This window comes from Octopus bimaculoides, chromosome 20 (assembly GCF_046866305.1).
Source record: "Octopus bimaculoides isolate indiv1 chromosome 20, ASM4686630v1, whole genome shotgun sequence".
Lineage (NCBI taxonomy): Eukaryota > Metazoa > Mollusca > Cephalopoda > Octopoda > Octopodidae > Octopus > Octopus bimaculoides.
Window position 1 is genome coordinate 20,540,511 of NC_142947.1, and position 14,659 is coordinate 20,555,169.

Below are 14,659 nucleotides of genomic sequence, written 5' to 3' on the forward strand. Positions count from 1 at the left end.
TACTGCTATTAATAATGATTGCTTTTATGTGCCACCTTAGCGAAGCATTTGGAGAACGATACAAAGACAGACATCAAGTAATGACGACGATGATGACGCTTTCAAAGTCTTCGCACAATGCCACTAATTTTGAGGGTAAGGGATTGGTCAATACTATTGGCCTCAGTATTTAACCGGTACTTTATTTACCGACCCGGAAAGAATGAAAGGCAAGGCTGGTCTCGGCGAAATATGAACTCGGAATGTAAAGTATCAGAGCCATTTTTTCTCCAACCATTTTGTTCGACGCTCAAACGACTGGCTCTCTCTAATAATAACAACATCAACAACAATAACAATAATAATAATAATAATAATAATAATAATAATAATAATAATAATAATAATAATAATAATGATAATAATAATAATAATAATAATACTAATAATAATAATAATAATAATAATAATAATAGTAATAAAAATAATAATAATAAACAGTAATGTTTGGAGCCATAGAGCCACAGAAGTTGAAAAGCATGTGGAGGAAGGGTCTATGGGAATACAAGACCAACCAAATGAAAAGCTTACTGTGTTGAAGCAGGAAAATACAGAAGAAACAGTAGAAACCAAAAACAGTGGTTATATATATTCTACTATATTACTAGGCGGACCAATATTCTATGAAAAGATGTCTGGTCATGGAAAGATATTAACTTGCATGAACAAGTGAGAGTTGGCAACCGAAAGGACATTCGGCCGTAGAAAAATCCGTCTCAACAAATTGCATTCGACACATGCAACCATGGAAAAGCGGCTGTTAGATAGATGATGATGATGATGATGTTTGTGTGCGCGTGCGCGCGATTGTTCATTTATCTTCTACTTGTCTCGATCATTAGACTACGGCCGGGATGGAGAACTGCCTTGAAAATGTTTTTTACTCAACCAAATCGACTCCAATACATTTTTGAGCCTAGTATTTATTTTATCCTCTCTTTTCACCGCTAAGTTACGGACACATAAACAAAACTACATCGGTTGCCAGGCGGTGATGGGAGTCAAAAGCACAAAAACACATACACACATATATACATATACATATGTGTGTGTATGTGTGTGCGTGTGTGTGTGTGTTCAACAGGCTTCTCTCAGTTTCCGTCTAACAAATCTACTTGCATAACTTTGGTCAGCCCGGGGTTCTAGGAGACATTCGCTCAAGGTGTCAAGCAGTGGGACTGAATCTTAAATGATGTGGTTGAGAAGAAGACTTTTTACACATAGCCATATTATATTATATTATATTTTATTATATCATAACATATTATATCATATTATACTGAAATTAACAACACACAAGGTATTGCTCTCCCCGAGGTTATGATAGAAGAAATTTGGTAAGAAATTCTGTGCAATGGGATCTAACCTTGAACCAAATGGTTGCGAAGCAACTTTTTTAACACAGTCAACGCTACGTCTACAAGTAGACAAATGAATGGAAAAGTATCAAGTTATTTACGGGGAGTAGAACACAAGTTGAATACTTACACATGCAAAAGATAAATATGTAAACTTACGAATCTCTTAACCGTACTAGCCCCTCTCTCGTAGCCACTTCCATTAAAAGGTACCTCCCAAAGACAGTAGGAGCTATTTAGAGATAGAATTTGACAGCGCGATTAATCTTCGCTATATAAAAGAGCTACGTAAACTTAATAAGCTGTTAATCCGACTATATCCTCATTTCTAATAAATGGCACATCTCAAAGAAAGTAGCTAGTATATAGATATACATTCTGACAACCTGATTAGCTTCAAATCGCACTGATATTATCATCAAAGGCCAAAAGATATACCGTGAACTTTGAAATGATATGTTATGCTAAACGAACACAAACATTGCAGTTAAGGTAAGCTGAAAAGATTTCATAACAGTAATGTTTCTCTTCGTTCGGCATATCATGACATAGTCACTCGTAGATAGAAGCCAATGTTTTAATGTTGGAAGCAATTATAATAATAATAATAATTATTATTATTATTATTATTATTATTATTATTAAGAAGAAGAAGAAGAAGAAGAAGAAGAAGAAGAAGAAGAAGAAGAATTGCTAACACAGCGGGCAAATTGCTTAGCGGCGTTTAGTCCGTCTTTATATTCTGAGATCAAATTCCGCCGAAGTTGGCTTTGCCTTTCATCTTTTCGGGATCGATAATATAAGGACGAGTTGAGCACTGGGGTCGATGTATTCGATTAGTCCTTCCTTCCTTCCAAGGTCGACTTGCGAGTAGCTGTCTGTCTTTCTTTCTTGTTTTGTTTTTTTTCGACATCAATGTTGCCGGACATTTTAAAGTCAAACCACACATCTAGTCCTTTCATCCAAGGTCGACTTGACCTTCCATACTTTCGGAGTCGATAAAGTAAGTACCAATGCAGCACTGGAGACGATGCTATCGACTAGTCTTATAGTATATGCTTATAGTACAAAGGATTATTATTATTATTATTATTATTATTATTATTATTATTATTATTATTATTATTATTATTATTGCGTGTGTATTATGAACTCACTTTATTATTAAAGCTTCTTTTATTATCCCTACATGGAGAAAAACATGATTCACTTGAAGAGGATTTCACCTCCGAACCCTATTCAGCGATACAAACCATCATTCTAATGTTTGTGATACGCAAATAATAACAACAAAAGCAACAAAAACAACAACAGCAATAATAATAATAATAATAATAATAATAATAATAATAATAATAATGATAATAATAATAATAATGATAATAATAATAATAATAATAATAATAATAATAATAATAATAATAATAATAATAATAATGATATTAATGGTTCCAAATGTAGGCTGTCTACACTTTTTAGCCTTGAGAGTTAGTCAATGTCATCGACTTCAGTAATTTGTTGACTGGGACTTTAGTTTATTGACCTCGAAATGGGGAATGAAAGGCATCGCCTTAACGGTTCTACTAGCCTAGAGCCTACTGCTACTACTACTGCTACAACTACAAATAATAATAATAATAATAATAATAATAATAATAATAATAATAATAATAATAATTGCACTGATGCAGTACCAGGCATGCACTGCTCTCTCACTCAATAATGATAATAATAATAATAATAATAATAATAATAATAATAATAATAATAATAATAATAATAATAATAATAATAATAATAATTGCACTGATGCAGTACCAGACACTGCCTCTCATGGTTTATAATCTTAACTGGTTAGAAGTGTTATCATGTACATTGCCTTGTCTTCGTATAAAAGATGAGCTACAGCAAATATTCTGCTTAATACCACAGATTTGCTCGTATGTTGCTTGACCTTAACCAGTTGAGCATGTCCCTTGGTGGCTGACGACATGTGCATCTCTGATCACGAGAGAAGTAGTGGGATAGCATCATAGCCATGTGATGAGAGGAATTCTGTGGGGTTTGGATAATTCACCTCTGGAAATGCGGGTGTTTTGTTCAACATACTCAAACAACCCTTATTCAGGAACCTTTTGATCGGGATGGGCTACTCGACCTGAAGAAAATTCTAACTGCGCCCCACCTGCGAGGTCATGCGCTTTTTAATTAGATATGAAATCACTATGTGGCACACATATGGTTGTGATGCATGTGCATGGTGTACCCTTATCAGACGGGTAGTCATGATGGGTATACTGGGCTTCGTATATTTTACCCGTGTCAATTTGGTGGCATGCACTGCTCTCTCAATCACTAATAATAATAATAATAATAATAATAATAATAATAATAATAATAATAATAATAATAATAATAAGAAGAAGAAGAAGAAGAAGAAGAAGAAGAAGAAGAAGAAGAAGAAGAAGAAGAAGAAGAAGAAGAAGAAGAAGAAGAAGAAGAAGAAGAAGAAGAAGAAGAAGTCTGGGAGTGGAATGATAGAGGAGGGAAGGCTAGGCGGATGTGGTGGAGTGGAGGGAAGGCTAGGCGGAGGAGGAGACGACGATGACAAAATGCTTGCTAATCGAATTATTGTTCTGAACAGACGACAATACACGTCTAAAAGAAATTGGAAAATGTTTCAAATATAATGATTTGGATGCAGAGTTAACTAGAATTGAGACTGAAAACTGAAACAGTACCTACAATAACGAGTGCATAAGGAATGATTAACAGAAAAACATGCAAATTAAACTTCAGGTGTTATACGCTACAGAGGAAAATACTGCCACTACACTCCATATACAATAGAAATACAAATCCAATGCAAAAACGTGTAGAGAATTGTCTAGTAATGTAGTAAAAGCATGCAATAGAAAAAAAGTTAGAGAATTAAAAAATTGTTTCAAATATTAGCACAAGGCCAGCAATTTCGGGGAGGGGAAAATCGATTACATCCAATGGTGCTTATTTTATCGACCTCGGCGGAATTTGAGCTCACAACTTAAAGACGGATGAAATGGTGTTAAGCATTTTTGCCCGGCGTGCTAACGATTCTGCCAGCTCGCCACGCCAGTGAACTAAATAATAATACTCCTAAAACTAAAAATGGAAATAAGGAAGGTGGGAGATATGAAAGTGAGGCAGTTCTAGTAATAATTGGAACACTATTATAAACAAAAACATGAAGAATAACATTAAAAAAGTCTGGCTACTCCCCACACAGTCCAAATATAGCCCTGTTATTTACTTACTTAAGCCCTTCGCCTTCTATATAGCATAAGGTATTGACTGCTTTTCTCTACTGTAGTTTTGTATCGTCATCGAGATTTTGTAATTTTACTTCATTCTAGTGATCGGTATTAGCTCTACGCAAAGCTATTTTACCTCTGGAAAGACGTGATCCATATTAGTCGGTTATCCTTCCATTACCTTGTGCGCTGACATAGGTCTCGGGGATTTTAAGACACGCAAACAGTCACGTTGCAACAAGGACTGGACTTTTTGATGGATAGCCTTGTTATGGAAATCTAAATCATATGCAAAATACTTCAAATTCCCTAGCACACATGTTAGAGTTGAGTTAGGGTAACTCCTTTTTTTACAACCATCGCTCACATTACATATATTCTACACAGCAAACATTCAAAACACCAAAATACTACCAAAAAAATAACGAAACAAATATCACAACAAAGTAAAGCATGTTTAGCATTGGAACTCTATTCTGCATCCCCAAAAGCGAATGTTGCATATAGTTCAGGAACACGATATTGCACTTGGTAGTGCAGTAGAAAATTAGCATGTAAGTGATAGAAAAGTTAATGATGAGGATGAGGATGAGGAGGAGAAGAGTGATGAGGATAGCTATAACAATTAATAATAATAATAATAATAATAATAATAATAATAATAATAATAATAATAATAATAATCGCCCAGATGCAGTACCAGGCAGTAACTCTCATGGCTTCTGATCTTAACTGATTAGAAGCGTTATCATGTACATTGTTTTGTCTTGCTATAAAAGATGGGCTACAGCAAATATTCTGCTCAAACCACAGATTTGCTTGTCAGTTGTTTGACTATAACCAGTTGAGCATGTATGTACTTTAGTGGCTGATGATATGTGCATCTCTGATCACGAGCAGAAGTAGTGGGATAGCATCATAGCCATGTGCTGAGAGGAATTCTTTGGGGTTTGGATAATTCACATTTGGAAACGCGGGTGTTTCGTTCAACACACTCAAAAAACCCTTATTCAGGAACCTTTAGAGCGAGATGGGCGATTCGACATGAAGAAAATTCTAACTGGGCTCCACCTGCAAGGTCATGCGCTGTTTGATTACATATGAGATCACGATATCGCACACTTATGCATGTGCCTGGTGTACCCTTATCAGACGGATAGTCATGATGGGTATACTGGGCTTCGTATATTTTACCCCAGTGTCAATTTGGTGGCATGCACTGCTCTCTCACTCAATGATAATAATAATAATATGCACACATTCTACGCAAAACACTTTCAATACAGTAAACATAAGAGCACCACAGCAAACCACAGCACATATCCAAGGCGCACAGAGCTGCGCTCGGTAGTGAAGTGAAAGCACGTTATAAAAATAAAACTACTGAATAATAATAATAATAATAATAATAATAATAATAATAATAATAATAATGAGAAGAAGAAGAAGAAGAAGAAGAAGAAGAAGAAGAAGAAGAAGAAGAAGAAAGAGGAGGAGGGGAGAAGAAGAAGAAGAAGAAGAAGAAGAAGAAGAAGAAGAAGAAAGAGGAGGAGGAGGAGGAGGAGCAGAAGAAGAAGAAGAAGAAGAAGAAGAAGAAGAAGAAGAAGAAGAAGAACAAGAAGAACAAGAAGAAGAAGAAGAAGAAGAACAAGAAGAAGAACAAGAAGAAGAAGAAGAAGAAGAAGAAGAAGAAGAAGAAACAGAATTCCAGGAGAATTTAACGGGTTTTGTTTTCAATAAACCAAAAGCAAGATAATAGCTAATTTCGATTCCAAGGGGAGCTTGTTCTGTAATTGGCATGCATGAACATATGGACTAAACAGAGAACATGCCGAAAGTTGAGAGCTGTGAAAGTGGTACCGGATGCCCTTACAGGCTGTGAATAGAATCCGAAATGAAAATTTCATTGATACAGACTCTACACAGTCTATAGAATCTCGGTTATACGTAGTCTACAAAAACAAGATAATTTCAATGAGAGCTGAGATTAATCAAAACAGGAATAATTGACTGCAAAAAAAAAAAAGAATTCAGTGCAGCAAACACCAGACAGGATGAATGTCATACACAAGAGGATAAAGGAATCTATTTTAGGATTTGAATATATCACATATCACGAAGCGGACTTTAAGAAAATATTCACCAAAAGGAGATCTGACTCATTGGTATATCCATTTGTATCACCTATGAAGTCATCGATGAAATAGCCATGCAATAGTCATACGTGAATGTAATGAGAGAACAGGGGACCTGTGACACTCTTTACTCTTTACTCTCACTTTTACTTGTTTCAGTCATTTGACTGCGGCCATGCTGGGGCACCGCCTTTAGTCGAGCAAATCGACCCCGGGACTTATTCTTTGTAAGCCCAGTACTTATTCTATCGGTCTCTTTTGCCGAACCGCTAGGTGACGGGGACATAAACACACCAGCATCGGTTGTCAAGCAATGCTAGGGTGACAAACACAGACACACACACACATATATATATATATATATACATATACACGAAGGGCTTCTTTCAGTTTCCGTCTACCAAATCCACTCACAAGGCTTTGGTCGGCCCGAGACTATAGTAGATGCCACGCAGTGGCACTGAACCCGGAACCATGTGGTTGGTAGCAAGCTACTTACCACACAGCCTCTCCTGCCCCACTAATAAATATTTTTATTTAAAAACTAAAACAATAGCATGAGCGTTTCTGGACGTGTCCCTCCAAATTAAGAAAAAGTTACTACTGTCGCTGCCCTCAATGAATTCTTCAACGTCACATGATTTACGTGTGGTATGAAATCACTAACAACAACCACAAAATCTCGTCCTGTCACTTGGAAAATCCCTCCATTTCCTCACACATTTCTTTTGGAAGTAATATTCCTTTTTTTTTTTCTAAGTTTAAATCAATCCGATGTCAACTTCTCCTTTCAGAGTTGATGAAATAAGTATCAGTTGAATACCGGGATCGATATAATCGACTGTACTCCGCCATCCTCGAAATTGCTGGCCTTGTACCAAAATTTGAAACCAATATTCCTTGTTCTCTACAGTAATATAGCCATATCCCTTTCGCTTTTTAGTCTGCATAATGCTGACGTCGTATTGAATGTCCTCTCGCGAATCGTGCAAATGAGTGTATTTTTCCCTGCCTTATTCTTTAATCATGTTGTTTCTGGTACCCTGTCGCATGCAGCCCTTAGACTGTTATTGCTGCCATTATCATTATCAGATATATCTCCGATATGTTATTGGACAGTCTTAGAATATGGTCTTTATTGCTCATTTAAGTGATGTTGTTGATGTCGACAATATTAATTTGGAGCCTTGCATCCAGTGCTCATATGATCCATATATTATTCCCTCTTCTTCTAAAAAGAGGAAGTTTATAACTAGCACGAAGTGGAAGTTATCTGCTGCTTTCATACTATACCTGTGTTAAAATGTATTTCTGCCGGAATTCAAAATAACAGTTAAGAACATATACATGTCCCTAAATGTGAATATATACACATGTATGTATGTGTTTATGTATTTATGTGTATGTATGTGTATGTATGTATGTATGTATGTATGTATATACATATATCTGTGTGTTTCTGTATATTTATCTATCAATATAGATAGATAGTCAGACAGTAGACAGACAGAGAGATAAATTGTGTATGTGTGTGTTTGTGTGTGTGTGTGTGCGTGTGTGTGTGTGTGTGTGTGTGTGTGTGTGTGTGTGTGTGTGTGTGTGTGTGTGTGTGTGTGTGTGTGTGTGTGTATAAAGTTCTTCTGCTTTTCCTTGATATTAGAATGAAATAAACATAACAAATCTAACTGGTTTTAGGACAGCATCAACAAAAACAACTGCTGCTACAATAATTTTTCCTGTTAAATCACAGACGTAAACGACAGGAATCATGACAATGGAGTTTTATAAAGAATAAGAAGTGGCAGAGAGAAACAAAGAACAGACATTATTTTGCCAGACATGTCGGGAAGTCAGTTTTGCCGGAGAAAGCAAACAGACTGTTAGCCAAGCTACGACAGAGACCAGAAAAGAGAAAAGGATGCTTCGATCACAGAGAAAGTTTAGGGCACGCTGAACCAGACACGCAAGCAAGGAGACAGACAGATCGATAAAAAAAAAAATACACTGACCTAATTTTCATTTTATGTTCCAGTAATGTTTCTGTGTGTGTGTGCGTGATTTCATAACCGTCATTATTATCACAGTGACTGACCTTGTTATGCAAGTAGCTTGCTTTCTTTCATTTTTTTATTTTTTCGTCATCAAGATTTAATGTTGCCGGACGTTTTCAAATCAAACCACACATCATTAATATGAATAATAAAACCAAGAATTTCTCATTCACTGTAAAAAAAAAAAAGAAAAAACAGAAATTAAAATAGAAATAAAGATGAAAATTAATGAAAATCAAGCAGCAGGGAGTAATATAAAAGGATGTAAATAATTTATAAATGAAAATAGAACAGAATTTGAAAAAGACATCTTCAAACTTAAGTGTAATATTGGTGAAAGTAATTGGAAAACAGAAACTAATTATTGAAACATAAAAGCAGAGACGTATGGATTCACATAAACAAAAATATGTGGACATATCTAATTAAACTAGTAATAAAAACACTCCATATTCAAGAGATGAAGCTCCTGCTTTTCTCTCACTAGGAATGCATGAGCAGCGCAGCCTTCTATTTAACTCTTCCAAAACTTATTCATTTATGCACAACACGTCCTCTAAAGGGGAGAATCTTTCCCGTAAAATATTAGATTGAGATGTAGAAAAATATAAATGTTAAAATTTGAAGCTGTTCATTATATCTGCGGAAAATTTGATGAATTCTATAAGTACCGTCAAGTAGGGTATGTTGCCGATCACTCTGATCAGTGAAAATTTGAGACATTTACATACCATCAAAAAAAATTTACAGTATAAATTTTCTTGGTGGTGTAGAATTTACCAGACGATATGTTTCCTATGCCTCCGGGGCTATTAATTATTATTATTTTTTTTAAAGTCAGGTATTTAATATATCAATCTCTTTTGCAGAGCTGCTAGGTGAAGAGTACATAAACAAACCAACACTAGGTGCCAAGCAGTGATGAGGGAAAACACACACACATGAACACAGAGACAAACACGCATAGATATATGTACACATGCATAGATAGATAGATAGATAGATAGATAGATAGATAGATAGATAGATAGATAGATAGATAGATAGTCAATGAGACAGACAGACAGACAGACAGACAGACAGACAGACAGACAGATAGATAGATAGATAGATAGATAGATAGATAGATAGATAGATAGATAGATAGATAGACAGATAGATAGATAGTCAATGAGACAGACAGACAGGCAGACAGATAGATAGCAAGACAGAGAGAGAGAGAGAGAGAGAGAGAGAGAGAGAAAGAGAGAGAGACAGGCAGACAAACAGACAGACAGACAGACAGATAGATAGATAGATAGATAGATAGATAGATAGATAGATAGATAGATAGATAGATATTTATATGGGAAGCAGGCTTCTTACCACACAGCCAATAGAAAATTAATTTTTAATAGTCCTCTTCGAATGGGAATAACAAATGATACATTAATTTTTTTTTACTTTCAGAATCCAGGTAACAGTCTTTGAAGTCAGTTTAAACGACTTGTATTATTTGCGATAATATGGAACATTGTTGAACTTAGCAGTCACCAAACTTATACATTACCTCTTCTAACTCTTTCTCGCTATTTTGTTTATATATGAATGAATACATGTATGTGTGTAAGATATATATATATATATATATATATATATATATATATCATATATTAATATCATATATGCGCGCGCGTGTATATGTGTCTATATGTGCGTGTTTTAAAAGATATTCAATGGAAAACAAGAAGGCCAAACTCGGATTACCAGCTGATCATCGAAAACGAACCACTCGGAGTTCTGGCAATCGGAGCATTTCAGTTATAATGGATTAAAGAATACTTTCCATTTGTATTAAGTCCTATAATTTATCGCAGGTGGTGAATCAAGAGAGATTTATATATATATATAAATAAATAAATATATATATATATATATATATATATATATATATATATATATATATATATATATACTGTGTTTTTTAATCATTTCATTATCTTTATAAGATCTTTAATATAATCGGATATGATTCGTGTGAATATGAATTTTGACAAAACAATATGTCTACATGTTTAATGGGAACATAAAATAATTATATTGTAATAAGAAAACAGAAAATGTTTTGATACGTTTTCTATTAGCATGAATACCGTGTTTATGAACTTGTTTAACAGGTTTCTTCAACAAAATACTAGTGTTTATATGTTAAAATAAGTGTATATATATGCATGCGAGTGTGTGTGTGTGTGTGTGTGTGTGTGTGTGTGTGTGTGTGTGTGTGTGTGTGTGTGTGTTTATATGCATTAATTCATTTGAAGAATGTTCAGCGCTTTGTGCACAGTCAAACATGAGGACAAAAGACTTATAGCAATTGTATGTGGATGTGTGGATGTGTGGATGTGCGCGTGTGCACGTATATATTAAAAGAGATGTTTTGCTACCGCCTATATAATGTGAACAGCTGACGAAATCGGGTATTAGCTATCGTGCTCTCGTAAATATTAGAGCAATCAAGTACCAGCGGATTTGGCCTTTATTGAACTGCACAAAATATATCTACGTTTCTTTGATATCATATTGTTTTCGACAGGTTATGCGGAATATGAGATTATTAATTCACAACTCAGAAGCGATTTTCTTAACGAGGGATTTAAATCCTTGGATCAGTTTCTGGCGAGCAATATAAGTTTAGATAGTTTGGCATGTTAGATACATCTACAAATCCACGTATACACGTTAACAAATAAAAGAAAATCCTGACTCAATGGGATATTTTGTAGATATATAGTCACCTTGCACCGAAACACGGAAGTATACTCTTGTAAAATTGAGTGATTGTAACGTTTTTAGTTTCCAGTTGCATCTATTTTCCTTGCGTCACAAATACATTTGGGAAATCACAAAACTCATTGCTCTTCTTCTGCAATCATCCTCTTTAATTACATATTTATGGTTATTTTCTCTACTGCGGCTGCATGTAAAATTCTATGATGAAGGGTTCAACGCGAAATATCTACTGGCTTTCTTTCAGCGATTGATTAAAGATCTTACTTCAAATTTTTATTGGATGAACTTTCAACTTACTCATCTTTATCCACTTCAAATTACAATAATTATATTTGTATTTGCAATAAATACTTTTGTATAGATTCCAAATCTGCCACATCTATCTAAAACCCTCATGGAATCTACTACTTTTTTTTCTTATTATATTTATGATATGATGAAGCGTGCAATCATTCAGTTTCTTTTACTTTATGTCAGGTTGCTTTGACAGTTATTCATTTCTTAATTAGCACAAAGCTCTAATGACAAAGCTCTATGGTAGGTAGTATATCGTTAATATATTTAAAAAATGATAATAAACTTATCTATCGGTCGGGAACAAAAACAATGACGAGCGATGGCAGCGAGCTTTGACATTAGTACTTAGATGACCAGAAGTTCATATCACAATACATTGCATTCAGTAGAATGTGTAATTTAATCCTCACCTCGAAAACATTTTACTTTATCATTTTCATATCTTCTAAAGTTAGTCGACTTGCTTTGAAGAAAAAGTGAACCCAGTGACAGAATGATATCACAGCTCATATGCTGTAAGGTTGAAAAACTACCTACTCAATTATTATATCTATATATTCATAACTGATAATATGTCAACGTCTTACTATTCTTACATGTTTTCTAAAACAGGTAATACGACAATTTGCTGAAATAACCTGAATACCTCGTTTGATGCTATTGCAAGAGCATATTCAAAAGCCTTTTCCCGAATGGGATTCAGATATCTCGCCAAAAACATGACATTACAAATTGTGATCTTGCGGCAGAACTGATCGTGATTTTCACGTAAGAGCTAGATTTAAATATTATTGAATTTACAAATTATATTAATACTGTTTAGTTCTACGAGCTCAAGGAGACGAGCTGTCCACCACAACCACCAAATCTGAGTTAATAATTTAATTCTCGGAAGACAACTTCACTATCGACGTTCAAAAAATCCTCAGTAATGTAAACTGTATATAGTCATTTTAGTATATTTCATGCATTTTTATGAATATATTATAAAAGCCTGGCATACAGAATCACTCAGATATATATATGCTGTTGATGTAAACAAGCGATAACTTAGTTCGTATAACGAAAGGTAGTCTCCCGATCATTATTGATTCCTTTGAGGACGCAAAGAGTCTATGAAAATTTTCAGTCGGACTACAAAGACAATACTGGAGCAAAAGCCCTTTCTAAATATATATATAGTGGAGAAGTATTAGTTGCAGCTTTTGGATCGCGAGACAAAAAACAGTAAAATCAGCATGACACCCAGCAGAATACTCTATTCAAGAAAAACAAAATATTTGATACAAGAATGCACAATGAATTGTTAAGAGTCGCATATGCACCAAAAATAAATAATGTTTTTAAATCTTAAATAATTTCTCAGAAGGCAACGAAACAAAAACTACCTCTCAAACAACAAAAATAGCATTTAGTCGAACCAACTATGATCAATTATTTTATCACACGAATACGAATCATACCCCTACCCCAAACATTTTGTCACTTTCTGAGCCTCTTTTATTCTATCTTTTATTACATATAGATAATACAAAGAACAATAAGAAAGTCATGTTAATCTTTGAAATATTCTCTTAAATAATTGAAGAAACAAGCAAAAACAAATCGTAGATAAACCTGACTCTTACTGCTGATGAACCTTCCAAGACATATGATTAAATTTCTCTTTAAGAAAACTTGTATCATAATGTATTGAACTCTATAACTAGAGAATGAGTAATCTCATAACGTCTAATACTTTAGGTAGATATATTTCATTATAAAGAAGCTCACTTAATTATATGTTATATTACCGTCCATCTTTTAATTCATGCTCAAATTCAAACACGTAGGTGTATATGTATGTGGAGAGAGAGAGAGAGAGAGAGAGAGAGAGAGAGAGAGAGAGAGTGTGTGTGTGTACGTCACTACACATACACACACGTATACATATGTGTGTGTATATATATATATATATATATATATACATACAGATACATATGTATATATATATATGTGTGTAGATATATATATATATATCAACATACATACATACATACATACATACTTACGTACAATACGTACGTACATGAAGAATGATACCTCAATGATAATACAGTTATGATTAAAATTTTCAATTTTCTAATTGTTTCAAGTATGCTATTATTTCAATACTTAAAATCTAAAATAAAAGATAACATTGCTATATCATTAATTCATAAAAAGCAGTTCCTACTATTGTTGGAAATACAATTACATAATTATCTAAAAATATTATCAGATATAGCAGAATATTTGCTTATGTGTGTGTATATATACATATATGTATATCTGAATATGTGTATGTGTATATATATATATATATATGTGCATACATACATGTGTGTGTGTGGTGTGTGTGTGTGAGAGAGAGAGAGTGTGTGTGAGAGAGAGAGTGTGTGTGAGAGAGAGAGAGAGAGAGAGAGAGAGTGTGTGTGTGTGTGTGTGTGTGTGTGTGTGTGTGTGTGTGTGTGTGTGTGTGAGAGAGAGAGAGTGTGTGTGAATACATATACATGCCAAAAGGTATGAAGACATACAATGTAAAAAAAAGGATTTAAAGGCAATATAATAAATATATATCGTACTGTGACAGTTGGTACTCACTTTATGTAGTTCATATATATATATATACAGAATGCACGCCAAGTATTCGTTGGGGATGAAGTAAAGTGTTTCTAAAGCTACATATTGTATAACAAGCT

At 34.2% G+C, this 14,659-nt stretch overlaps 1 long non-coding RNA gene across 10 annotated transcripts in view; it reads right to left on the reverse strand.

Annotated features, from left to right (window-relative positions):
- LOC106881631 (uncharacterized) overlaps positions 1 to 14,659 on the reverse strand; it is a 402,087-nt gene that overhangs the window by 21,067 nt on the left and 366,361 nt on the right. For 7 of the 10 annotated variants that reach the window (XR_016237605.1, XR_008266350.2, XR_008266349.2 and 4 more), the window contains one exon: positions 8,832 to 9,045. This is a non-coding gene — a long non-coding RNA (uncharacterized LOC106881631). Of the gene's footprint in view, positions 1 to 493; positions 9,046 to 14,659 lie in introns of those variants that run through there. The other 3 variants (XR_016237607.1, XR_016237612.1, XR_016237609.1) reach the window with 2 other exon arrangements.